The sequence below is a fragment of the Equus caballus genome, chromosome 15, assembly GCF_041296265.1.
Source record: "Equus caballus isolate H_3958 breed thoroughbred chromosome 15, TB-T2T, whole genome shotgun sequence".
In the NCBI taxonomy this organism is placed as follows: Eukaryota; Metazoa; Chordata; class Mammalia; order Perissodactyla; family Equidae; genus Equus; species Equus caballus.
In genome coordinates, this window is record NC_091698.1 from 97175179 (window position 1) to 97201146 (window position 25968).

The window sequence follows — 25968 nt, forward strand, 5'->3', positions numbered from 1 at the left end:
TGACAAGATCAAGATTAAAACCTAGGCCTGTCAAACCCCAAATCTGTCTTTTTTCCCACCATTTCAAGCAGTTTCCCAGCCCAATTAAATGTTGTATTTTATAGACATTGATCCCCCACAAACTCCCTTGTGAGACCCCACTGTCATTCCCCACCCAAGAAATCTTATCCCACCAAAGCAAACTAAACTGGGCCAGGTGTAAGCTCAGGGCAAGTTCAATCTAGGGAACCCCACAGATTCTATACATATTCTAATTCTATTTAACATCCCCTCTACCCCAAAAGAAAACTGTGCTGAGATTCTAAAACTTCTGAATTTCCTATTTGATATTTTGGATATTCCAGCAACTCTCTTAACAACCATGTCTCGAGCACCCAACCATAACCTATGAAAGTGGGACCAGATGCCCTGCCAAGTGCTTACAGTTTAATAGTAAATAAATGAGTCCCTGGTAGTTTTCTTACAGCCAGCTGGGGAGCCCGTTCCCAGCTGCTGGGTCCACTAACAGTGAGTAAATATGCTGCTAGAAGCTGCAACCAGAAAATTGCCATTCAGTGCCCATGGCCCTGGAAATTCTAGGACTGCTGTTGTTTACCCGCTAGCAGGTGGGAAATTACCACCGCCCTCACTACTGAATCCCCTGCTAAGTAGTCTGTAAAAAGGATTGCTCTATTTATTGAACTTGAGAATTAGAACCAGGCCTGTTGTTTTAGATAAAAGTATATTAAAATCTTTAAGTTGTACCCAAGGCCTATGTAAGTGCTGGAGCCTCGTTACAAATCCCAGGGTCTCGGGCACCTGTCCATTCCAGCATACCTCATCTATTAATCACCAGCAGGTGAGGGGGAAAGCAGCAAGCAATCAGTTCTGTCATGCATTCCCCTAATTAACACCTTCTGACCAACTGTATGTTCGGCCCTGGGCTGTGGTGCTCAGTGGGAGTATTTGGGTGGAGAACACTGTCCTCATCCTCATGGTATATTAGGGAAAGCAGATATCTGAAGAAATAGTTTCAATTCTATACAATACATGCAACAGTCAACATATGTTCAGGCCAAAAAAGCGATCCCATCAGCGGGATTAAGCAAGTGATTGCCAGAGAGGAGATGTGTGAGTACAGTTTTAAGGGTGAATTTGAGTGGGTGGTGTGTGTGCTGGGGAAGGGTAGGTGTCTGCTGAGAAATGTCAACGCAAGGAGAGAAAGCGACAGGTAGCAAGGAATGGAGTTGTGAAACAGCAACAGCATGTTCGGGAAAGTCAAAGAAGTCAAGAGTGGCACAGAAATGAGGCTGGGGGTTAGGCGTGAGTGAAAATGCGGCCTCTCCTTCCGGCAATGCAACTTGCTTAGGTCATGGCTGAGTTCAGCCCCTGGACAGGTGTCTGGAGGACACAGATATGAGCATAAGCCCAGTCTGTCCCATGCCCAAGTAGGAGACAATCCCTTTGTATGCCACACGATCCTTTCTTGGGCAGATATTAGACTCCTCTCCTGCCCCTGTGATTTTTACCTAATGCTATAAACACTGTCATTTGTTCTGCACAACGGGGATGAATTTTGCCCTCTGTGGTTCTCTGATGCATGATTTGTCTCTATCAAAAACAGCACCTGTTTGACTCTGGTCCCTTAACTAAAGTGGGAGCCTTCGGAGTGTAGGGACCATTGATTTTACACTTACAGAGCTTCTATTCAAGCCAGACTCTAGTATGCACTGACGTTGCAGGTAACATACTAGAGATAAGAACCAGGAACTGAGCAAGTAATAGAGACAGTTGTCCTAGCCTGGCCCTGCCAGCGGTCAGAGGTGGCATCAGTCTTACCGATTTTCTCTTCATCCTGGTACCAATCCCAGGGCCGTGGACAACACTGGTTAAATTTTGGCAATATTGTGTCTTGGAATGAGTATTGAACTGAAATCTAGAATACTGAGTTCATGTCCATTACTTTAATAATAATAGCTGGACAAGTCTTGATCATTTATGTTCCCTAACAAGCAAATAAAAATTAATTTAAATAACCATCTTATATTTACAAGGCACTGTGTAGCTCTCAAAGAGTTTTTGTATATGCAACTCGTCCATCTTTATAATGACCCATTTACAGGTACAGACACTGAGCTTTGGAGGGAAAGAGGCAGAGGTTGCACTTGAAGCTGGGATTTTCTTTTAATGTCAAGTCCCTTCTGTTTTATTTCCCCCTTCCTGTTTTGCTTTCTAAGACCTCTCATAGCTCTCAAACTCTATATTCTGTGACTGGGGATTTCTTATTCTCAGTGAAGTCTTGCAAACCCATCCTTATCACATGTTGTTCATTCAAACCACGTCTGAAAGAATAACGGCCTTGACAGATGTCATTTTTGTTTCCTTCTGAACAGGAATAATGATGGTGCTTCTTGCTGACAATGGCTCCCCTCCCTGACCTCAGTACATCCTTCCACCCCGAGAAGGCAGCGACCCCGAGGCATCTGTTCCCAGGAGACGGCAGAGCCCCATTCACTGCCTGTGTACCTTCAGTGCCTTTTGAGATATAATGGTATTCTGGCATGTTTGGTGGTGACATTTGCCCTGTAACAAAACCTTTTCCTTATAGCTTTCTCAAAGGTTAAGATCTCCCTAACTCAGGTTTTCTTAATGGCCACGTGTCTCTTGATTTGATATGTGTGCTGTGCTGTGTCATACGCTGGCAAGGATGATGGACTTGGAATCAGGACGTTGGTTTGCATCCTGAACTGATGCCTTGTGACTTGGGGCAATTTACTTAACTTCCTTGAGTCTTGACCGTCTATAAAATGGAATAATAACATTTGTCCTACCAGCTACTTAATGTTACTAGGATTATCAATTGCTATAAAATTGGTGCTCACTGTTATTATTACTATAGTTTTATTAATAGCTAAATTACTGAAGAATCAGATTTATACACTAGAACAGAGTTAACTTGCAGTGCAATTAATTCATTAATTCAAGTCCATTCTGCAACGATTCAACATAGTTTTTCTATAATATGCAAGTCTCAGCTGGAGGTGACTCTGCTAAGGGAAATGCAGCCCCACTTCTGTAGGTTTCAGGAACAAAGGAAAAAAATAAACATTTACGAGTTTCACTGTTTTCCACGTGTGCAAAGAAAGTGATATTTAATTTATTCTGAGGAGCAAACACTACGAAGGTCAACACAATTATCTCCAGTTTATAAGTGACAAAACTTAATGGCAGAGAGGTTAAGGATTGTATCCATGGTCAATTTGCTAATATTTAATATATTTTCCATATGTATGTGTGTGTATGATATATATTTGGTCTTGAGCAATTATCAAAATTGAGATAAAATCCAGACCTAGGGACTTGACGCCCAGGAAGGTGAGAGCGCCTGTGGGCTGCAGTCAACAGCAATGGTTTTGGATGCTGACATCTGTGTTTGGGTTCCATTTGTCCCACTTGGTTGGTCTGAGATAATAATGGGCAACTTAGACAAAATTTCTGGATTTCAATTTCTGCATCCGAGAAATGGTGATGACCTGCCTGGCAACACTGCCAGAACTGATTGCACAGTGTTAGGCACAGAGTCGCGCTCAATAAATTGGAATTTCCTTTCTTCCTTGAGCATATGCAGCCGTTCTGCTTCACACATAAACTTAGGTCTTCAGATTAAATGTTTAGCATCTGTCCTTGCATCCTGCTATAAAGTCCTTGAGAACATGGGCTGCGACATATTCATCCCACGTCTCTGTGAGACCCAGCACGGTGCTGGAGGTCCCATATGTAACTGGAGGAACTTGGCCAGAATGCTGGACTTGGAACCTAAAAGCCTGGGTTTACGTCTAGGTTCCACCGGGGTGACTTTATCCACAGTTTTTCTCTCTGCTGGAACTTGGTTTCTTCTTCTCCGTAAAAATTCCTCTATCATAGCCTTATTATGAAAATTAAGTGAGATAAAGCCCATTGTCAAAGGACTTTGAAAACTTAAATTTGAGATAATATTGTGAATGATTTAGTAAACTTTGCTTCCACCTAAAATAAGGCAACTATTTTCTTTTTTAAAAAAATTTTGTCTAATGCTACTTCCCTCATTTCAGTTCTGCTACCTATGTTTATTCTCTCTATGTGTTAGTGGCATGATAGTATTTAGCTCTAGAAAATACTCAGGGCTATGTGAAACCAGTGGCTACAACAGTTGACCACATTAATTACAGGAAACATATTGAATTTCAGGTCATGTTTTCTATTTCTGATTATTTGCTGAGTGGGTTCAACTGCTTTCTGCATCATGCTGTTATCACATATTTCTACTCAGCTTCTTGCTTTCTGATGCCATTGCTTTCTACAGAGGCCACTTTCCTCCATAAGTCGATGGGGAAAATCAGGTGATAAAGACAAATGTTGAAGATGTATTTGCATCTAACTGAAGCTGTCCAAATAGAATCAAAAGGAGTAGAAAATTTGGAATCATCTTGTCATTTTAAAGTGTTAAAACCAAATACTAATTGATCAGACGAATTCCAAGGGGTCTTGAGGCCCTATCTGCTTTTACCAGAAGGACCATGTATATTTGTACTGAATTCATATACATGTTTCCTTAACCTTAATAAAAGAGTAACTATGACCTGAATGTTTTATGAAGTTGCATTGAGCTTTTGGTATTTAATCAGTTTAGACTTGTCAGTTATTGTATTCATCAGTTTTAAATGATTTTTTGAAGAAGGAAAAAAGCAATGGTGATTGCTTTTTCTTACTAAAATATCCAAGAATTGTCGTAATGTGCATTGCTCTCAGTATGATAATCAAACTCTTTTACATAAGCGACAACCCAGTTTCAGCCTTGTGTGCAGATAAATGGATTAAAGTCAACTCTCTCCTTCCAAATTTATAAACATTTATAAAATAGAAACACTGCCTCAGAATAAAAAAATACATTTCCTAAAAAATACAAGAAATATGACCATTTCTTACAGAATCAGAGAGAATCACAGATGGTCTTTTTTTTAATTGATTGAAGATTGTTCCAGAACACTGGTGGAAATTTTATAATTAGATATAAGATACAAAATATGCTCCAACTTTATAGGTGAGGAAACAATTGGAGTGACTTGGGAAGAAAACCTGGTATTTGCTCAACAGCTGTCGAGTGTTAGACACTTGAGTGTACATGGCCCTGTCTTAGGTATTTGTAAATATAGCACCTCGTTTTTCCTAAAGAAAGAAAAGAATCCAATGCCAATATTTGGCTTCTCTTTACAAATGAAGAAATTTGGGCCTGGAAAGGGAACCTGGTTTTCTAGGGCTGTGTACTTAGTGTTGGAGCTACAATTAGAATTCAGGTCTCCAACATGGGATCCACTATTCTTTTCTATATAACATGCACAACACGCATTTGAACAAAGGAATGGCATAAAGAAGAGATTTCCTTAAGAAAAGCATAAAACACATGACTATAAGACAGTGACTGCTTTCAATGTAGCAGGTACAATATTCTCTTTTATTTTGACTACAATGTTTGTAAATCAAATAGTAGCTGAATGCCACAAATGCAATCACACATTTTCCCTGGTTCTACCAAATATCCTGTGCATAATTATTCTTAATAATAGCGCTATACACTCTGCAAATGCATATCCTCATTTGTCGTGTGGTTTGCTTGTACACAGGTTCATGAGCATTTTGAAATATGCATTTGCCTGAGTCCTATCATGCGCACACTTTTTTCTTTTCCACGCTTACTTCTCTGTAATAACCCCATGCTTCAGAGTCCAACGGTTCACCTGCTACAGCTTGAGCATGAGATAAATAAAGTCAGGATGGGATTTATGAATCATCTCTTCCACCACCTTTTACGGGAAAATTCAAGCTGAAAACCAAACCCATTTGGCATTGACTCAGAGTGGGACTTCCTGAAGCAATGAAAGAAAAAGAAAAACCAAAGTCACATCTTCTAAAATAAAGTCTAACCCCAGTGACCCTATCTACATGATAAGCGAGAAACCAAACCTCCAGGGCCACAGAACCTTTTGGAGGAAAAATCACGATGCATCCCGGGCTGACCAGCTCTGTTACTGCCTTTGGTTTCTTTTTGTCCACACTCATAGTAGGTGGTCAAAGAAATCCCACGCAGTGAACTAGATGGTGCCTCTTAGGAGCTGACTTTGGAGAAGGAAATCCAATCATTCGTTCACTTGGCTCATCAGTCAGTCAACAAGTATGTCCCGGGAAGCCACAGCTATTAAATGCTTCTTTTGTACTTGATATTAACTAGGTGATTCTACATATTTAACTTTGCTTAATCATAAAATGTTTTTTAAAAAATGAAGCCATACAAAAGTATATGGAAGAGCTCTCAGGCAAAGGTAAATAGATGGAGAAAAACAAAAAGCAGTATTATTGTAATTTAGATTCACCACCCCACTTCTGACGCTTTTACAGGGTTTAAAAGGCAAAAATCATAACAAAAATTATAAATCCGTGTTAATGGCTACACAATACGTATAAATTTAATCTGTGACATCAATAACATCAAGGGGAATGGGGCTATAAAGGAGTAGTTTTGGTATGTATTTGAAGTTAAGGTGGCATCAGTTTAAAATAGACAGTTTCAACTTTAGGAGGTTTTGTCCAATCCCCATAGTAACCACAAAGAAAATAGCTATAGAATACAGTTACGTGCTCATAACGACATTTAGGTCAACAACAGAGTGCATATATGATGGTGGTCCCTAGGTGTAAAGTAGGCTATACCATCTAGGTTTGTGTAAATACACTCTATGATGTTGGCACAAGGATGAAATCACATAACAACACATTTCCCAGAACATAAACCCCGACTGTAAACAGAAAAGGAAATAAGAAGGGAATCAAAATTTGTCACTACAAAAAATCAGCTACACAAAAAAGAATGCAGTAAGGGAGGGAAGGAGGAGCAAAAGGCTACAAGATATACAGAAAACAACAAAAAGGCAGTAATAAGTCCTTCCTTCTCAGTAATTCCTTTAAACGTAAATGGATACATCCAATGCAGTATTATTCAGCCTTAAAAAAGAAGGAAATTCTGACACATGCTACAACTTAGATACACTTTGAGGACATTATGCTAAGTGAAATAATTCAGTCATAAAAATACAAACACTATATAATTTCACTTATTTGAGGTACCTGGAATAGTCAAATTCATAGAGACGGAAAATAGTTGCCGGGGACTACGGGAAGAAGGAATGGGGATTTATTTTTTAATGGGGACAGAGTTTCAGTCTTGCAAGGTCAAAAAGTTCTGGAGATGGATGGTGGTGATGGCTGCACAGCAATGGGAAAGGACTTGATGTCACTGAACTTTACACTAAAAAAATGGATAACGTGATAAATGTTACGTTATGTGTATTTTACGACAATTTAAAAAAATAAACAAAAATAAAGAATGAAAAGTGAGGCTGGCACTATGGTTCCCATTTTACAGACATGGAAACTAAGATTTATGTTATTAGATGACATGAGGGGATTTCATGTCAAAAGCCAGGGCCAGAGCTTGGACACACGGCTGAGACCGCCATAGAGAAGTACCTCAACAAACTCAAAAAAAAGAAACCACATAGGAATTCCATCTGCATAAGAAAGATTACAATTCTTTCTCATGGTATTTTGTAGGTGAGAAACTTTATAGGGAAGTATGAGTTTTAGGACTTGGGAAGCATAGAAACATCTCACCAAGTTAATCTGAGAGATGAAGGGAAAATTCTTGAGCTCTTTTATGGCCTTCTGCTAGTTTCCTTTTGAGTGATGAATGATGAAATTAATAAGCCCCATGCTTTTTCTATTTTGTCAGCGAGGTTCTGTCCTGAGGTATATCCAAAAAAGGGACTGCATCTCGATAAGCTCTCTTTCTGGCAGGATCCTAGCCAGGAGAGCAGTTAAGAACAAAAGTATGAAGCTGTAGAATCAAGGATCAGAACGACAGAAACGGAGCCTCCTGGAGTCTGAATTATGTGCCAAGGATTATGCTAAACTCTGGGATAAACAGACTTTGTAGAACCCCCTTTAGAGAAATTTTTTGATCCTAAATTGCTAAATAAAGGAAACAAAGGCCTCTGTTCTCTAGTGGGACTACAAAAGAAATATTAATTTCCATTTATAGAACACTAGATAATTAACCAAGTACCTTCACAAATGTTACCTAGTCCAGGCAAGATGGACCTGTGAATATAGAAACATCTGAACTTGCTCTTGCATAGGTCTGGGGAAATTAGCAACTACCAGCAAGTGTTGGAGCTGACCTGCTGCTTAGAATGGACTTACTGAAAGTACCTTACCCCACAGGAGTAAGGGCTGGAAGCAGATGTACTAATTCCCGAGGTCGTTTCATCTCATATCAAAACTTTACACAGGGTTCATTGGCCGAAGAAAGCTCTTGGCATCAACAAGCTATGGCTCTGAACGTGAAAAAGTTTCTAAGGATGCTTCAGACCACGAAAAAGAGCCATGCGAGTTGTCTGAAAACTTCTATGTAGTGGATATTTGTTTCTCTTGATGCCTCAATGTCAACTGCACATGTTTGGTGGTGAAACCTGACTTTTACTATGGCAATATTTCTTTTCCACTGGATAAAATCAGGGAAGCAGAGGTCTGGCCTAACCAGGAGGTGAGCACATGACCAATCGAGATCTCACTTCCTAGAACTTGAAAAGAAAGAGCGTGACCAAAAGACAGAAGACACCTGTGGTTCATGCCTTCCAGCCATGGCCTGGGAGCAAGCCTGGCAGGCAGGTCCCACTCTGGGGCCTCCAGAGTGGCCTGTCGCTGCCTTCCAGCCTGGTTTTCATCTTTCCTCCCTTCCTATGAGCTTCCCCTAACCTTCCCAATAAACTCTCTTTTTGCTTGAGTCAGCAGGAGTGGGTTTCTGATGCTTACAACCAAAGGATTCTAACTGATTTAAGAGACTTGTTTAATTGCTCATATACTCTTTCATTGAGTCATTGATTCATTTATGCATTTGTTCATTCAACAGTTATTTCTTTAGCAAATATTTTGGCAGCCCCTAAAATTAAATCAGACATGACATACATAATCATACAGTCCATTGGAAGGAACTATAATTGCACCCCATTGTTTCTCTACACGTTGTTCGTGTTACCTCTCCTGCGTGGAATGCTTTCTGTGCCTCCCCATTTCCTCCCACTCACATCTGTCATCGAAGCCTCAGCTCCACTCCTCCAAGAAGTCTTTGCTGACCTCCAGGCTGGGTTAGGTGACCCTTCTCTGGACTTGACACCACCATGGTTAACAGTAGTGCAGGCTCCTTCACCTCCTTCAGGGCAAGCGCTGGCCACCTTTATCTCTACATCCCCAATGCCCAGCATAGTGTGAGGCCCTCACCGAGCACTCGTTACTGGCCTCATGGAGAAATGGAATGTGATGTGTGAGATGATGAACAGATAGTCAGTGGGAGAACAGAGAAGGAAGGGACTAAAGAGACTTCCAGATAGAGGGTCTCGTCAAGTTTACCCAAGTCAAATTTTAAAGGATGATTGAAAGTTTTCAGGCGATAAAGGACTAAAATTATTTAACAAGCAGAGGGAGGCCCTAAGAAAAGGCATAAAATAATGGGAAAGCATAGAAGGGTAAGACTGAAGACTCAGCATGTCTGGAATACAGGTTTTCAGTGGTGTGAGGGTGATGAATCAGGAGAATGAGGCAGATGCGACGTCTTCGAGTACTTTGTCATGCTGAAGGAGTGTAGACTTTGTTCACGTGAGATGAGAATCAGCGTAAATGTCTCCGTTTGCTCAGGCTACCATGATAAAATACCACAGAATGCGTGCCTTAAACAACAGGACTTTATTTTCTCAAAGTTCTGGAGGCTAGGGGTCCGAGATCATCATGTCAGCAAAATTTGGTTTCTTCTGAGGCCTGTCCCCTTAGGTTGCAGTTGGCCACCTTCTGGTTGTGTTCTCACGTGGTCTTTCCTCTGTATGTGCACATATCTGTATCCAAATTGCCTCTTTTTATGAGGATACCAGTCATATTAGATTAGGGTCCACACTACTGGCATCATATTAATTACCTCTTTAAAGACCTTATCTCTAAATAGGGTCACATTCTGAGCTACGGGGGATTAAGACTTCAACATACGAATGGGGTTGGGGACACCATTCAGTCCATAACAAGAACATAGTGGCCAAAAGCAGGAACTCTGGAGACTGACTTTCTGGGTTCAGATCCTTGCTTTCTCACTTAGTAGCTGCATGACTTCGGACAAGTTTCTTAAACTCTCAGTTGCTCGGTTTCCCCATCTGCAAAATAGTTTTCATAAATTCCTCTTGGGTTGTTATGAATAAGAACTACTTTTGGCCTACTAATAAATAAAAGGAAAAACATTTGACAGAGAGGAACATAATCAAGGGTCACCCATGGGGCAGGATAAGGGATGGGAGGAAAGTAGAAAGCTGGAGGCAGGGAGGCCAATAAAACAGACAGAATTTTATAAACCAGTTCATTATTTCAGAGACAGGAGAGGAAAGAGTTTAATATGGGTAAAGATACTGGAGTGAACTGGGAGGGGAAAGCACGTGTAGAGTGGAGGGAGAGAAGCCCAGAGACATTCTGCATCTAAGGTGCTTGGGATTCACTCAAATAGAGAGTATAGCAAATAGTGACACATACAGATAAGAAGCGTGGGACAGAATTTGGGCCTTGAAATAATAGAACTGAGAGTCGTAAGTGAAAAAGTGGTGGCTGTGCTCCTCAACTCCGGATGATAATAGCTAAGCTTCTATGTGACTTTGAGACTAGAACCATAATTTGCCAACACGATCACCACAGAATTTAAGACCAACCCCCATATGCTTGCCAAGGCTGTCCTGCGGATCAGGGCCCTGCTTAAAAATAACACCAGGATTAAGGTCTTGGTGGCAGAGAGATTTGCCAGCCTTCGGTTTCCATGGAAGAGCGTCAGGAAAGAGAGGATGATACAGAGGACCCTGAAGTCCATCTTCCTCTCAGTATATCCTATTGTTCTCTGACTGGGTAAAATTCAGACATCAAAGTATTCTTGAGCTAGTTCACTGTCTCCATCACTTGTGCGAACGTACCTTTGGGCAGGTAGTCAAGTACTTCTGAGCCGGTGTTCTCTTCTGAAAAATTACAATAAAATTACACTAGTCTTCTTCTGGTATCAGAGCAATGATATCTAATGTGACAGTGGTTTATAGTTCCCAAAAGTTTATACCTATGGAGTATTTTTGTCACATCACTGTTATTATTAAGCATTGACATAGCCTGGTCAGTGGCATTTCAATGTAAAGGGATCCCGTGGACCCCAACTTTGTCTACAGTGTAGCCTCCGAAGAACACTACTACCAGGCGGATGCTCACATCAGCCAGCTGGTGACTAGAAAGTGACCGTGTGCAGAGAAAGCCACTTCATCACGAACCATGTGAGGAGTCATTTGAGAAAGATATTCTCTCACCCCCAGCATCCTGTGGTGAAGGATAACGTTCATTTCAGTATGATCCCATCATGGGACCCAGCAGCTGGGCAGGAAGTGGAGGCCAATCTTACAGATGGTTGACTCAGTCTCCAAACCATCTGCCGATGAGCACTAAGGCCCTGCCTCGTTAGTCAAGCAGGAAACATCCGAGGCAGCTGCAGAGAGGAAAGGGGCCTGGTTTAGCGAAAAGACCATCAAACTGAGACTCAGGAGACCCGGTGCCCCCATCCCAGCTCCACCACGAACGAATTACCTGGCTAAATGTGGAAAGCCATTCTTCTTCTCTGGGCTTCAGGTTACTTCTCTGCAAGATGAGGGATTTGAACTAGATTCTCTCTTAGGGAAAGGGGCGTGTCTTCTTAATCAACACCTGACATTTCCCAGTAGTCTCTGTATATTACCCATGATTCACGCACAATTGGCAGTCAGTGTCATCACCCTATTGCATAGATGGCATTGCTAATGCTCAGATAAACTTATTCCAGCTCTAACTGCCCTGTCTTCTCCATCTCTGCTACATTTCTACAGTCCCACTCAGGGCCAGCTCCGTGAGTGTCCAGCTTTAGATGGGCTCTGTGCTTGGTGTAACGCTGTACTATCAGACCTTGAAATTTTCAGTAATTTTTGATGAAGGGCCTCACATTTTCATTTTGCATTAGGTGCCACAAATTACACAGCTGGTCCTGCCCTGATTCTATGATCCTGGCAAATGAGCTTCTTGGTAGTAGGTGCTTGGAGGAACAGACAGAGGCGTCTTCCACAGTGCACAGCTCTCACTCCATGGAGCCACAGTGATATGGGTAAAATGAAAGTGACAGATATGAGCTAATACTACTAATCTTGCCCTCCAGGGCAAGATACAGGATCAATAGTTATGGAAAAAAGAAAGCAATTCTCATGAAGGAAGACAAAAACTTCATTCAAATGATCACAATAAACATTAGGGTCTTAACTGCCTCCAGAGTCCTTCCAGTGTGAACGTCTGATGTGAAGTCCAGGGTTTGCATGTGGTACCCCACACCTCATACCAGCTCTCTGTCAGAGGCCCTTGCCTGCTTCTAGGCCAGTAGGGGACCTGGGAGCTGCGTCTGCTGAGAGCATCAGACTCAGCTGTCTGGGATTTCCAGCCAGCTTCATGCCTCCCAGGTTGAATGAGGCAGACCTGGAGCAGTGACTCAGGAAATATACCAAGGAGAAGATGAGAGTGCCCCGAGGGAGAAGGAAATGAGAGTCCAGAGCCTCGAGTGAGAGAGCTAGGCTCTGCCATACGTCTCAGCAAATCATTTTCTCTCTCTTGTCCTTTTGTCCTCATCTGTGATTGACGAGGTTGGGCAGCAAAGGCAGTGTAGTTGAATAGATAGAATGTGGGGCACAGACTCAAGCAGTTCTGAGTTGCAGTCCTGGCTCCATTGCATCTGTAGCTGGGAGATTCTGGGCAAGTTACTTGGTTTCCTAATTAACACTTTAAAATAGGGTTATAATGTCTCTTTCACAGAGTTGTTGTGTGACGTTCACAGAATAATGGGAGGATAATATGAGTGTCTAGGTCTTGCACAGACAGGAATTTAATCTTTAAAAATAGTTACTATCCTTAGAGGTTTTGAGGTTGCCCAGGGATCTCTGCCCTTGTGATCAAATGATGTTTGTTCTGATGCCCAAGAAATGGTCAGCAGAGGCATGAGACGGAGGGCTCCTCTAAGCAGCCTTGGGTCCAGTGTATATTTGGAGACATGGCAGTACAGTGGCCAGAGACATCCATGGGTCGTGGGAGCATCCAACTGCTAATAGGAAAAAGATGTCCCCAATCTTTCCAGCACAGATTTTGTCCCCAGTGCTCACCCTCCAGTTGGCCAAGAGTGAGTAGGCCTGGATCACAGTGTTCTATACCTCACACGTCCAATCTGGGCTTCGTCTAGACAGACAGCTGGAGACTGGCAGCACAAGATGCCAAACACTCTGGGGAGGAGGAGGTGCCACAGCAAAAAATGTTCTCTTCTTGCCTCCGCTGACTGCTGGCTTCCAGAAGACAATCAGGAGAAACTGAGGGCTACTGTAGGAACCTGGGTCAAAATCTATAAACCAAGGGAGACTTCCGGTGATTGCTGATTTCTCTGTCTTGTCCACCAACCTCCTACGTAGCAAACAGCTCTGCCTCAGCTGTGTCAGGTCAAATGGCCATGGCAACACTCATCCTAAGGGCTCCCAGAGCAGGGTCCTGCCCTTCTTAACTGAGCTTCTTCTATACCAGTCCATTCATGTCTCAGGCATCAGGAACGTCTGCCATGCAGCTCCTGTTGCACTGTTGCCTGTCTACAGCCTCAATAGGCACAAAGAAGACTCTGTGACGTGGACTCTACGCACCTAGCCCATCTAGTTCCTCTGCTTCCCACCTCGTGCTTCATACTTTGGCAATACCGTATTTCACTTAGGCTCCTTCCTCTTCCTAGGAAATGATGTTCCCATCTTCAGGGCATTCTCAGCTATCACCAGTTGGACAGAATCCTGGATTTTCCCCCAGGTTGGTCTAGGTGCTACTTCTCCACACCAACATGACTACCTGAGTGAATCTCCATTATGGTACTTGTTAAAATACATCATAACTCTCAGTCTCCCTCCAGACTTGAGGACAGGGTATGGGTCTTATTCCTTGTAATCCCATTACTTAATGCAGAGTTGGATCTCAGTTTACCTACTTAAAGAAAAAAGTGAAACAAAACAAAACTTAAGTTGAATTCAGTCTAGCTTGATTCATCCTCTTCTCCTGTAGTTCATTCTCCACAAAGTAGCCAAGTTAATCTTTCTATGACGCAAACCTAATTGTGTCACTTCCATGCTCAAAACCTTTCGAAAGCTTCACATAACTGTTAGGATAAAATGCCAAACCCTCTTCATGCCCTACAAAGTCCTACTAGATCTGACCTCTGCCTATTCTGCTCTCAAAAATCCTTGTCCATATTCTTGATTCCTGTATTGGTTTTATTTGCTGCGTAACAAACCACCCACTCTGAGTGGCTGAACATACAACCAGTTGTTAGTGTTCAAATGATTATGGTTTTACACCACTGGTCTCCCCTGGACTTACTAGTGCATCTGCTGCCAGGTGTGGGTCAGGTGAGCAGTTCTGTTGATTTTGGCTGAGCTCACTTACATGTTAAGGAGCTGGCTTGCTGTAGGCTGGTCTAGGATGGCCTCAGAGGGACAACTGGACTCTCCTCCATATGGTCCCTTGTTCTCTAGCTGGCTCACCTGCTTTTGTTTACATATTAGAGCCAGAGTTCCAAGAGAAAGAGCAGAGAACACACTACTTCTTGAATCTTGGGCTCCTAATTGGCATGAGAACACTTCCACCTCATTCTGTTGGCCAACGTGGGTGATAAGGCCAGTCCAGATTCAAAGAGTGGAGAAAGAGATTTCCATCTCTTCATGGAAAAAGCTGCAAAGTCACACTACAAAGGTTATTGACCCAGGAAATCCATTTTTGCAATCAATCTATCAGAGTTCCATCCCTGATTTAACAATTGGAGGTGAGAATCAGGTATTTACATTTTTAGGAAGCGTTCCCGATGATGCTGCAAAGTCACTCAGGGATTGTCCTTTTAGAGCACTACTTGTCTTCAAGCCAAACCACCTTCTTTCTGTCACTGAAACATGTCCTGCTCTTTCCAGTGCTAGGGTGGTGACGTACACAGTGATTCCTGCTGCCTGGCACTATTGTCCCCATCCTAGCGTACTGAATCCTGCTCATGCTCCAGGGCTCAACTTTCCTGAGTATTCAGACTAGATTTCACAACCACTGCCCCTTTTTCATTTCTATAACACCCTTCACTTTTTCTTCAAAATACTTTTCACAGTAGTAACTGTTTGATGTCTTCCATGATAAATGGTAAACACCATGAGGGCATTGGACATGTCTAAGTTGCTCATCACTGTGTGCACAGAATCTGTTAGGGTATGGCACCTAACAGAGACTCAATAAATATTTATATTTAAAAGAAAAATACAGCTTTGAGTCTTGTATTAGAATCACTGTCAACTAAGGTACCTCAGAAGACACTTCCGGAATTACTGCTTTGGATCAATGGAGTCAGTGATGTCTTCTAGGCAGAGGGAGGACAAGATTAGAGCAACCAGGGCTTTTGTAAGATGAGCTGCAGGGTGAATGTGTGGGTTCCTAAAGGAATTTGACAACCCCAAGCTGGGGGAGGAGTGCTCCCCATGGAGGCTGCCAGAGGAAGAGTCCCAGGGCAGTAGAGCTTGAGGGATGTTTCCTAGAGGTCTTAACCAATAAAAAAATCCAAATGATGAGCAAGCTGTGTCTCCATGGGCTGAGCATCAGAAAAGGAGGCAAACGAGTCAGAGGGAGGTAAGGGATGCAGCACAGATGAGAGAACAGAGTCCCAGTGAGGTCTTCTTAAATATGTATTGACTAAACGAACAATTGATGATATTAGCAGTCAGGAGGGTTGGGAGCAGATCAGGATCAGAAATTCAGGAAAAAACAAAAACAACGAGATAAAAACCAAGGTGTTAGAGGTGCCTTTTCTACGTGGGGTGTAAGGCTGGACCCGGGTGCCTGGAAGAGACCAGTCGGGAGGCAGCGGTGAGAATTAGGAGAGAACAGAGCAGGCAGGATTCAGATCCTCTCTTCTCAAACATGCCTCATCCTCCTGTGCCTCGGGACTCCACTAAGGGTGAAAGGACACGTCAGCCCCCCATCTGACACATGTGCATCAAAGGCCACAGAGCCCTGTGTGGCCTGTTTTCTCCTGCACCCCATCTTCTGCCTGGTTGATCACGGTTCCACATGGAATCTGCTGCAAGTGATCAGAAAGAGGATTTCTGCCCTCACTGAGCTGTGAGGTAACTGCAGATGTCTGCCAGCACAGGCTCTTGTCACAGGGGAAGCTTTGGCATGTCCAGGGGGCTGGTGTGAAGAATCTTCCTTCCCAACCCCACTTGAGGCCTGGTTTCTCTTAGAAACAATAAAGGAATAAAGGAGCAAATCCCTTCCAAAGTCCCTCAGTCCCCAAACCACAATGTGTACATCCAGAGAGCAAACAACTGCCAACATCTGTCCCCCACACCCCATTCTTCCTTCCAACCCTGTGACTTGAAAGATCAGGACACATTTGCTTTTTACTGTTCAATTATGAAGGGAAATCTTGGTTTTCTATCACACTCACTCAACTTGAATACTTTTCACATGTTTCTCCTTTTCAAGCTCTCTTTCATCTCCCAAAATAGCCACATCAATGATGCATATTTTCTTAAACAAGCTTGTGTCTGTTGGGTTTTCATTACCTGCCCAGAGGGCTGAGTCATGCAGGATTCACACATCATTACTCCCGCCACATCTCCAGGCGGGGTGCCCTCACCTTCTCCCCACGTTCAAGCCACCCTCCCTCGTCCACCCTGACCCCACAGGCTTTCTCATCCTGCCTTGAAAAGCTGAGTCGTCAGAGGAACCGCAGAGCCACATCCAGAGGCAGCGCTAAGTGATCGCTGATCTCCCCTGAGCAAAGAAATTGCCACAGATGAGGAGGATTCTCTCTTAGCTTGCAGTCAGCTACCTTCATCTCCTGGCTTTGAGAGCAGGAAACATTCACAGGTCATGCCCCACCATCCTCATTTGAAAGACATTATTTTAACGGCTGGTATGTGAATTATCCACAGGATGTGTGGAACTGGGATGAAACATAACTGGACGTCTGATGCTGGCAGACAACATGTCACAACAAAATCTATTGCCAGCAAAAATGAAATAAAATGATAATTTCACCATCCAGCAGGACTTCTCCCATCAAATCTAAGGGACAAAGTAGCCTGAGATACCAGAAAAACACAGTGAACCAGGAGGCAGTCAACCTGGCTCATCCACTCCAAGGTATAATTGGGCAGGGTGTTCTAACCTTCCTGGGCCTCAGGTCCCTCACTGGGAAAATGGGGACAATATTTACCCAGCTGAAATATGTTCTGGATCAGATGACATCATGCATATAAAGCATCGAGCACAGAGACTGCTCAATAAACATTAGCTGAATGTGAGTCTGGGTTGACATGGGGAATGGATGATGACAGGGTGAATGAGGCCATCCCGTGGGTGCCATGAAGCCTGCCTATAGTAGATGCTGCCAGAAGTTTAGGAAATGGGCCTGGCCTGAGAATTTCTGAAATTAAACTTTTAGTATCAGGAATGATGAAGCAGTTCAGTGCTTGAGTTCATTTGTGCCCCAGGAAGAAGAGCATAATAAGACTTGAGATGATGAGCGAATTAACAGTAAGTCTGGAAGGAATGAGAAGAACAGGCTTACTGTACAGGAAGCGCATTTGGGGAAGAGACATGCAGTTTGCTACAATTGTAGGAACTTAATAATTATGAGTGAGCACATGGTGGAGTAAATTAAATAAAAAACACTTGGCAAGGAGTTTTAGACACAGAGTGCCCTTGACATCAAACTCAGCTATAACAAGTGTGCGTGACATGTAAAAAGACACTGGACTGGGAAACAGGAGACCTGCGTTCCAGTTCTAAATTGCTACATTACCTGAAAATAGTCTATTTCTCCAGGATTTCATTTGCCTTCTTTGTAAATTGAGGGGTTGAAATGGGGGTCCTTACAGACCTTTTCCAGCGTGACTTTCTCTGATCCTTTATGGGTCGTCCCAGGGAGGAGAAAGCTGACATCTCATGAGCTGGAAATCATTGCAGAATAACAGCTGTCAGGACCTTAATGTGAGGAAGCACATTCCGAATGCAGTCGGAGACCCGTTTAGGGAGCAGGATTGGACCCCTCAGGCAAGAAGGCTGCCATTCCCTCTGCTTGGAGCACACCTGCCCTCCCCAGCTGCCCCTGTGCACTTTTAATCCACCTCTTTTTCTGATCTCTTCTTAGATGTCCTTTCTCTGGGAAGGGCCCCTCTAAGTCTGGGTCAGCTGGCTTGCTCCCTGACTTGTTCCCATAATGCCCTCTACTGCTGTTCTCATCATACTTGTCATGTTGGATGATGGCTTCTTATTTTTGTGTATCCTCCCCTTACCTGTAAGTACAATGACACCAGAGACTGGGTCTATCTCAGGTCCCCCACCACCCAACACACAGTGCCTGGCACATATTCTGTCCTCAGTGTGTGTGTCTGTGTGTACATCTTAGTGTATGCCCATGTGTTAAATGAAGCCAAGACCTTGCTTCAAATCCTGGCTCTGCCACTTACCTGCACTCACTGACTGCCTGCTTCCCCATCTTTTCTGCCCTCCTCATTCCCACTGCCAATTCCCAAGTTAAGGTCCTCATAATAGTTTACCTAAATTGTTTCTAGAAAATTCCTTTAAATCTGCCCTGCCTGCTCCCAATGCTGCCCTTTGCTTGCCTTCAGGTAATTTTTGTTAAAATGTTGGTAAATGTTCTCTCTCATTAAGAAAAACCTTAGGATTTATATTAAAACTTTCAGCTCCCTAGTCTAGCTTTCAGGGCTGTTTACCATCTAATCTCAAACTACCTTTCCAGCGCTCCTCGCATGAACTCTGACTCACCAGCATCAGACCGTCTGCCATTTCCTGAGTGCATCATCAGCTGTCACATCTCTGGGCGGTTAAGGCAGCTCCTCTTTCTGCCTCGGAAGGCCTTCCGACTCCCTCTTCCACCTGAAGAAATTCTCTGGGGTCACAGAGATCTTGTTCCTCCTCCTTCTCCGGTAATTACCACATTTTTATCATGGTGACATTAATGTCTGCTTTCTCCATTCAACTGCAACTTCCTCATGCAGTGACAAAATGTCTTTTCTCCTTTGTCTCTCCCGTGGTTCTGTGTGGAAGGCCTATGTGGCACTGCAGGGAAATCGGTCAATAAAAGTTCGCAGGAGGAATGAGTCTCTGAGCATAAGGGTCTAAGTGGTTAACTTCATTGTGAGGTGCTTTAGAATATATATTTTTTTTTCAATTAAGAAAATCCAGACATATTTACAATCCCAGATTGTAAATTCCGTATTGTGGAGGATTTACAAACCAACCGCAGCTTAGAAAGAGAGTTTCTTATGAACCCAACCTAAACTGAAGGCTTGAATACATACGTGAAATTACTTGAATGATTTTTCTCAACGTTGGCTGCCTGTTAGAATCTCCTGCAGAATTTTTCAACCCTTGATGCCCAGGCTGCATTTTGCATTTGCAATTCTGATTACCCACTACCAAGTACATCAAAGTCTCTAGTGGTGGAACCTGGGCATCAGTGTTTTTAATCTTCCCAGGAAATTAGAATGCACAGGCAATGTTGAAAAACAGTGCCTGAACAGAAGAGAAGAAAGTGAGGAACCAGCAGAGAAACGGGTTTGTGTGACTAAGGCAGGATGGAAGGAAAGAGCCCAGGCTGTCAGGTCAACTCACAGGTCTTGGCTCTGAAAGTCCTGGTTCTAGATCAATGGCTCTCAACCCTGAATGCATATTGGAATCACCAGGGGATCTATTACAAAGTACCCGTTGTGGAGCTGGCCCTGATGTCCTAGTGGTTAAAGTTCGGCGCTCACCGTTTCTGTCTCCCGGGTTTGCTCCCTGATGGTGGAACCACACTATCCGTCTGTCAGTTGCTGTGCTGCTCACATAGAAGAACCAGAATGACTCACAACTAGGATATACAACCAGGTCCTGGGGCTTTGGGGAGGAAGAAAAAAAAAGAGGAAGATTGGCAACAGATGTTAGTCCAGGGCGAATCTTTCCCTCAAAAAAAAAAACCCTTCTTGAAGTCAGAGCAAACCTAAAATATTAAAAAAGGAAAACAAAATCCTCGTGACCTGAGTCACCCCTCAAGCTAAACAGGAAAACAGCAAATTGCTTATTTTCCAAAAATATATGAATTATGGTAGTTAATTTTATGTGTCAACTTGGCTCAGCCACGGTACCCAGATATTTGGTCAGGCATCAATCTGGATGTTTCCGTGAAGATCTTTTTAGATGGTAATAACATTTAAATCAGTAGACTTTGAAGAAGGCAGATTAAACTCCATGCCGTGGGTGAGCTTCACCCAATCAGTTGAAGACCTTAAGAAAGAGCAGACCGAGGACAGTGGGAGAAGAGGGAATTCCGCCTCCAGATTGTGTTTGGCCTCAAGCTGCAGCGTGAGCTCTTCCCCGGATCTCCAACCTGCCAGCCTACCCTGCCAATCTTGAACTTGGCCGTCTGCACATTCATGTGGCCATTTCCTTAAAATCAATCTCTCTCTCTCTTCTCTTTCTCTTTCTCGCTCTCTGTGTAGAACTTACTACATATAGATAATATATATAACATCACCATATGTGTGTATATATATACATGCATGTACATACACACACACACACATATATACACACACCCACACATCTCATCAGTTCTGTTTCTCTGGAGAACCCTGACTAATACACCAGTGCCTGAGGTCCTGATCCGTCTGGATTGGAACCGAGGCATTGCTGTTTTTGGAAAGCTCCCCAAGTGATTCCACGTGCAGTCAGAGACAAGAACTACTGCTCTGTTTCTAAGTGACATCCCATTGCTAACTGGACTCGTGATTTTTCCATTTAAATACGTTTGTAATGAAAATTCCAGTATAAGACCTTCCTTCCTGTTACGGACTGAGCTGTGTCCCACAAAATTTCATATGTTGAGGCTCTAACCACCAACGTGACTATATTTGGAGGTAGGGCCTTTAAAGAGGAAATTAACGTTATTTGAGGTTTTGGGGTGAGGCCCCAACCCAATAGGACGGATGTCTTTATAAGAGGAAGAGACAGCAAGGATGCACATTCAGAGAGAAAAGGTCATGGGAGGACACAGTGAGATGATGGCTGCCAATTAACCAAGCAGGGAGGGCTCAGGAGAAACCAAACCTGCCCACACCTTGATCTTGGACTTCCAGCCACCAGAACTGTTAGAAATAAATTTCTATTATTTAAATGACCCAGACCACGGTATTTGTTATGGCAGCCTGAGCAGACTAATACATTTCCCATGTAAGTGACATCTACAGATTTGCTCAGAGAAACCAGCTTTCTAGTGTTTTCATGAAGTTGTTCAGACTGAAACTGAACTTAGCCACTTGGCTTCTCTCCACATGCCTATTCCTCAAAAAGAAGTTAAGCTGGACAAGTTTTCTGGGGCTGGGGGTTTTATTGGGTGTGTCGGAGTAAAGCTAGCCCCATCTGACACTGAGGAAGAGGAGTGAGAGTGGTGAGAGGCCACCATTTCATGGGAGTGGGCTCCAGCTTACCTGGTCACCATTGTATTTGTCGCCCGTTTGCCCCAGACGGCTGGACCCCACGGGCCACTCTTTGAGGAACAGTCTCTGTATGTCACACTTCTGTGCCGAGAAGCGCAATTAGGAAACACTTAGCCTCAGCATTTTCCATCTTATCCCCTGTTCCATTAACAGCATCCTCTTGACTTTGGAGGGCAGACCACTCTGTTACTCAATCCACTCCAGAGCACTTCATAAACCTTATTTCAGGGCGTTGGACAGTGTGATGCAATAAAAAGAGCAGGACTTTGCAATCACATTGACCTGCTGCCAAACTCTATCCGCCTCCTTTAGGAGGTGTAAGAAGTTAGGGCAACTTTTCTGAGTCTTGGTTTACTCATATGCAAAATGAATATGAAAGTAACTTTTGCATAGCTGATGTGAGGGTTCACTGAGAACTTAATAAAGAGCATAGAACGGTGTCCACACTTTGCAGCTCTCTAATATTTCCCTTTTTTTCTGTGATCTCTTGAATCAATGCATTGATTATGATTTGTTTTAACTTTTAATTCAATGTTGAGCTGGCTAACATTGAGAGACGGCTAGTGTATTGGAGCTGAAATATTCTTTGGGTCTCACAGTCCAACTTCTTCATTGTACGGGGAAACCATTTGGCCAAGACTGCGTAGCAAGTGGTGCTCAAACTGGAACAAGAGCTCAGTCTTCCTGACTTCAGCTCATCATTCTTTCTCGAGACCCTCGTGTCTGACACAGCAAGCAGGCACTGAATTTTCCTGAAGGCAGGATCACCACGTTGGCTTCATTCCTTCCTGGACAATGTCTGGTTCACCCCTTGGATTCTCAGCTCCACCCTGCCTCAACCGTCAACATTTCTAATGCAGGCTCTTGAGTTACCCGCACTCGTCCCTACTTACATGCATCTATTAAGTTTGCTTCCACAGTCCCAGGGATCAAAAGGTACCCTGTGAGGTTAATGCCCCTAAATACCAGGGGCCATGCCTTCCTGTCTTCAGAGGCCTTCATTATACACAAGATTGGATTTTGTGACCTTGAGTGAATCCAGTAGGAAACAGCTCACCGTACAATACATGAAGAAGGACATTGTGTTAAACAACAGGTTGAACTTGGAGAAAACACTCTCCATATTTTAATATTTACCCATAGCTCAAAACATTGGGGTAGCATACAAGAACTTCAAGATCTGGTTCTAGCCCTTTCCAGCATCATCTCTGCTGTTCCTTCCACTGCTTTCCCCGAACTTCCAACATGTCTACTGACATACTTGGCCAGAGACAGCTTTGCTCCTGCAAACTCCACTTCCTTGCACACGCTTTCTCTTTGTCTGGAACGCCCTTCACATGTTTTCTACCTGGAAAACATTCACTCATTGTCTTTGTCCATTTGGGCCGGATAACAAAATATCACAGACTAGATAAGTTATAATCAACAGAAATTTATTTTTCACAGTATTGGAGGCTGAAAAGTGCAAGATCAAGGCACCAGCAGATTTGGTGTGGTGGTTGCTAAGGGTCCCCCTTTTGGTTGGTAGATGGCACCTTTTGATTGTGTCCTCACATAGAGGGAGGGGCTACGGAGCCCTCTGGAGCCTCATTTATAGGGCACTAATCTCATTCCTGAGGGTTCCACCCCCATGACTTAAGCACCTCGAAAAGGTCCCACCTACTAATACCATCACCTCTGAGGGTTAGTATTCAACATATGAATTTGGGGGTGACACCCTCAGACCATAACATTCATCTAGCAGAACCTACTTAGCATATCACCTCTTCGAGAGAGGCCTTCTGACTCTCTACATTTCTCTTCTGTGCTAACTCTGTACTTTGTGATTATCATTAAATATCATACTTGTCTCACAAAAGTATAATTTTGGCTCTTTGCACTAGTTGATATTCTCCAAAGTCTTTGGGAAATCATCGTAGGAGATAAAGTGTGGTGTGGTTAATGATCATTAAAAATTTGAGAAAGTCGTGTTAAAGTTAGCTAATTACTATACAAGGGGACTTCTCAAAGACTTTAATACGGTAACCATATATTGTGTATCTTCTTGAAGAATGATAGAGAATTTGACATTTCCTAACACTTTTAGACCTGCCACACTGTTTGTTTTTTGTTTTTTGTTTTTTTGAGGAAGATTAACCCTGAGCTAACTTCTGCCAATCCTCCTCTTTTTGCTGAGGAAGACTGGCCATGAGCTAACATCCGTGCCCATCGTCCTCTGCTTTATACGTGGGACGCCTACCACAGCATGGCTTCTGCCAAACAGTGCCATGTCCGCACCCGGGATCCGAACCAGCGAACCCCGGGCCGCCTAGAAGCGGAACGTGAGAACTTAACCGCTGGGCCACTGGGCCGGCCCCTGTCACACTGTTTTAATGGCTCGTCTCCAGGGACTAATGTTCTGTGAACATGCTCAGGGGAATTTCACACTGACCTATTAGTCCTCTGAGGGGAGAGACTGAGTCAAAGGTATTGACCTCTTCCCAGGGCCCAGCATTGAGTGGGGAGCTGAGTAGAAATTCAGTGAACATATATATATCGAGGTGAATGAAATGGATTACATTAGATCGCTAATTCTCCACTCCAAGGCCAAGGGGAGAATCTGGAAGTGGGTAGCAGAGCAAGGAGAGCGCTTCCCTCTTTCCAAGAATTGACTAATTCTCCTCAGTAACAGGCAAGATGCTCAAGCAGCAGTTTCTCTCTGCTGCCGCCCCCTCACGCTGACTCACAGCAAGTTCCCAGTGCCTCCCCCAGGAGAAAAAGAATGTGACATGTTTTGGCTGGAACTCGATGGCCAAGAATCTTGCCACCTGCCATAATTTTGGGGGGAGAGTCATTAATTTGACAATAGCCCTTGTTTTTTGTCCTCGCACAGACTGCCTGGAGTGGGAAGAACCTGGCCACAGCAGAAGGAAGTGGGGCTTTCACAAATAGTTTACAGCACGGATCCTGTTCTCAACCTGGCAACTTGCACATCGCTGCCTCTCAAAGTAACCAAAGCAGATACGCTAAGAGACTCCAGCATTTTCGAATTGTGCTCTTGGCTCAGAGGACCGGTTGGAAACCCTTGAACATATCTCCAGGGTTAGGACTGGCAAACATCCCTCTCAGAAGATGCTGAGTTCTCTGTTTCATTTGGCCAGGCTGCTGGGCAAACCGGCTAAAGGGGGAGCTGCTAGGGATAGAAGAGTCTAGTGGCTCTGGGTTTTGGCAAAATCTCTGGAAGGATTTCTTAAATATTCTGGTTTTGGCAGAGGCCAAATTATCCTCTTGAAGTATGCGCTCCCTTAGTATCAAAACTTGTGTGCATTGCATGGGCAATGCAGTCCGTATGTTTCCAGGCTATTTATCCTTATGTATTCAAATACCATCTTATAAGAGAAGTTTGATTTCAGGAAAAAATTTTGAGCCTTCTATAAGCCCCCTTTCCTTGAGTCAAAAATCAGTATCTTTTTGTTAATTCCCCCAAATCTCCTCTGCAGAGGACTCAGGTTTGATTCCCTTAGCCCTGGCATTTCCAGAACAAATGTTCTAAATGTTCTAAACTCAGCTGCATTCTAAACTCTTCATCCTTCTTACTATCCGTATTCATCATCATAAACTGTAGCCACATAGTCACCAGGAGCAAAAGAAACCAAGTGGGTGTTGAAATGATGCTGGTGCTGGAGTAACATTATCGAGGTCAATGTTCTGTTTAGTTTACCCCTGATTCAGAAAAATATCATTTCACTGTTTATTTTTAGACTTCTTCATAAAAATGGCATTGCTCCTCGAATACAAACTAACTAAATCTGTATTTAGAATTGTTATTACATTAAATGTTTCAGATTTATGATTCCATGCATTTCAATAATCAGCATTTACCACCATGACCTCCCATGTGCCAGTCACTGGGAAAGTCACAGGGCCATGAGATACAGCCACCAGTGTGACAAGGCACAATCAAGTTGTGAACTTTCTACTAAGTAGTCAGAAATGCATGACCAGTGATGGAGAGAAAGATCAGATCTGATCCAGATCGATTTACAGAGAGCAAGAATGTTGACCGACTGCTAACAATCGACTGGCTTCTTAAAAGTGAAACCCAGCAGAGATAAGCAGACCTATCACAGGCTCAGAAAGCACGTGTGTAGGACAGTCAGATTCTTTTAAATCAGATCGGTTAGGAGTTAGCCAAGGGCCTGAGCTCTAGAATCCAATGAACCTGAGTTCGAATCCTAAAGTAACCGTTTGCCAACTGTGTGACCGTCTATAGGGTGTAACACTC

The 25968-nt window shown here is 43.4% G+C and overlaps 2 long non-coding RNA genes across 2 annotated transcripts; one reads left to right on the plus strand and one right to left on the minus strand.

Moving 5' to 3' along the window:
- Positions 1–9787: 9787 nt before the first annotated feature.
- On the minus strand, positions 9788–14154 carry LOC102148584 (uncharacterized). Its single transcript, XR_288475.4, has 4 exons — positions 11716–14154; positions 11442–11617; positions 11064–11105; positions 9788–10265 (listed from the first exon to the last, which is right to left on the minus strand). It is a non-coding gene; the product is annotated as an uncharacterized lncRNA (long non-coding RNA).
- Positions 14155–23284: 9130 nt separating this feature from the next.
- Positions 23285–25531, plus strand: LOC138917915 (uncharacterized). Its single transcript, XR_011426581.1, has 2 exons — positions 23285–23387; positions 24577–25531. It is a non-coding gene; the product is annotated as an uncharacterized lncRNA (long non-coding RNA).
- The last annotated feature ends 437 nt before the right edge of the window (positions 25532–25968 follow it).